This window comes from Pseudophryne corroboree (genome assembly GCF_028390025.1).
Source record: "Pseudophryne corroboree isolate aPseCor3 chromosome 3 unlocalized genomic scaffold, aPseCor3.hap2 SUPER_3_unloc_13, whole genome shotgun sequence".
Taxonomy (NCBI): Eukaryota; Metazoa; Chordata; class Amphibia; order Anura; family Myobatrachidae; genus Pseudophryne; species Pseudophryne corroboree.
In genome coordinates this window covers 3,029,618-3,032,201 of record NW_026967501.1, presented here as the reverse complement: position 1 = coordinate 3,032,201, position 2,584 = coordinate 3,029,618, and positions in this window count along the sequence as shown.

The following is a 2,584-nucleotide window of genomic DNA, read 5'->3' as shown; positions in this document are numbered from 1 at the left end:
AGAATTGTACGAGACTAAAAATCTATGGTGGTCTTACAATTCTACTCCAAGGAATAAGCTGTGCTTTGAAGAACTAGGAATGCAGTACAAATGGACTCTGATAACATGCAGTCAGTTTATGTTGTATGGTTCTGTTTCAGCTTCAGCACAGCGCCTAAGAGGATATTTACAGCCAGTGACAAGACGGCATCCGCCTGAGCCTGCATAAATAGTTGGACAGCTGTGGCGATTGCTCTTCTTCAGTTACCAAATCTGCACTCAACATTTCAGATGACAACCGAGGACTCTGCACCTGAGCCACCCAAGCTACTTGGAGCCCAACTTTCCAGTTCAAAAAGGTAGAGTACCAAGAAAATGTGGGAGGAGGGAGAGTATTCCTACTTAGAGGTGGTGGAGTGGCCCTAGTATGTCCATAATCCTGTTATCAGAGTCCCTTTTCTGCTGTGTTCTTTAGTTCTTCAAAGCACAAGCCCTTATTTTTGTGTGGAAGAATTGTACGAGACTAAAAATCTATGGTGGTCTTACAATTCTACTCCAAGGAATAAGCTGTGCTTTGAAGAACTAGGAATGCAGTACAAATGGACTCTGATAACATGCAGTCAGTTTATGTTGTATGGTTCTGTTTCAGCTTCAGCACAGCGCCTAAGAGGATATTTACAGCCAGTGACAAGACGGCATCCGCCTGAGCCTGCATAAATAGTTGGACAGCTGTGGCGATTGCTCTTCTTCAGTTACCAAATCTGCACTCAACATTTCAGATGACAACCGAGGACTCTGCACCTGAGCCACCCAAGCTACTTGGAGCCCAACTTTCCAGTTCAAAAAGGTAGAGTACCAAGAAAATGTGGGAGGAGGGAGAGTATTCCTACTTAGAGGTGGTGGAGTGGCCCTAGTATGTCCATAATCCTGTTATCAGAGTCCCTTTTCTGCTGTGTTCTTTAGTTCTTCAAAGCACAAGCCCTTATTTTTGTGGGGAAGAATTGTACGAGACTAAAAATCTATGGTGGTCTTACAATTCTACTCCAAGGAATAAGCTGTGCTTTGAAGAACTAGGAATGCAGTACAAATGGACTCTGATAACATGCAGTCAGTTTATGTTGTATGGTTCTGTTTCAGCTTCAGCACAGCGCCTAAGAGGATATTTACAGCCAGTGACAAGACGGCATCCGCCTGAGCCTGCATAAATAGTTGGACAGCTGTGGCGATTGCTCTTCTTCAGTTACCAAATCTGCACTCAACATTTCAGATGACAACCGAGGACTCTGCACCTGAGCCACCCAAGCTACTTGGAGCCCAACTTTCCAGTTCAAAAAGGTAGAGTACCAAGAAAATGTGGGAGGAGGGAGAGTATTCCTACTTAGAGGTGGTGGAGTGGCCCTAGTATGTCCATAATCCTGTTATCAGAGTCCCTTTTCTGCTGTGTTCTTTAGTTCTTCAAAGCACAAGCCCTTATTTTTGTGGGGAAGAATTGTACGAGACTAAAAATCTATGGTGGTCTTACAATTCTACTCCAAGGAATAAGCTGTGCTTTGAAGAACTAGGAATGCAGTACAAATGGACTCTGATAACATGCAGTCAGTTTATGTTGTATGGTTCTGTTTCAGCTTCAGCACAGCGCCTAAGAGGATATTTACAGCCAGTGACAAGACGGCATCCGCCTGAGCCTGCATAAATAGTTGGACAGCTGTGGCGATTGCTCTTCTTCAGTTACCAAATCTGCACTCAACATTTCAGATGACAACCGAGGACTCTGCACCTGAGCCACCCAAGCTACTTGGAGCCCAACTTTCCAGTTCAAAAAGGTAGAGTACCAAGAAAATGTGGGAGGAGGGAGAGTATTCCTACTTAGAGGTGGTGGAGTGGCCCTAGTATGTCCATAATCCTGTTATCAGAGTCCCTTTTCTGCTGTGTTCTTTAGTTCTTCAAAGCACAAGCCCTTATTTTTGTGGGGAAGAATTGTACGAGACTAAAAATCTATGGTGGTCTTACAATTCTACTCCAAGGAATAAGCTGTGCTTTGAAGAACTAGGAATGCAGTACAAATGGACTCTGATAACATGCAGTCAGTTTATGTTGTATGGTTCTGTTTCAGCTTCAGCACAGCGCCTAAGAGGATATTTACAGCCAGTGACAAGACGGCATCCGCCTGAGCCTGCATAAATAGTTGGACAGCTGTGGCGATTGCTCTTCTTCAGTTACCAAATCTGCACTCAACATTTCAGATGACAACCGAGGACTCTGCACCTGAGCCACCCAAGCTACTTGGAGCCCAACTTTCCAGTTCAAAAAGGTAGAGTACCAAGAAAATGTGGGAGGAGGGAGAGTATTCCTACTTAGAGGTGGTGGAGTGGCCCTAGTATGTCCATAATCCTGTTATCAGAGTCCCTTTTCTGCTGTGTTCTTTAGTTCTTCAAAGCACAAGCCCTTATTTTTGTGGGGAAGAATTGTACGAGACTAAAAATCTATGGTGGTCTTACAATTCTACTCCAAGGAATAAGCTGTGCTTTGAAGAACTAGGAATGCAGTACAAATGGACTCTGATAACATGCAGTCAGTTTATGTTGCATGGTTCTGTTTCAGCTTC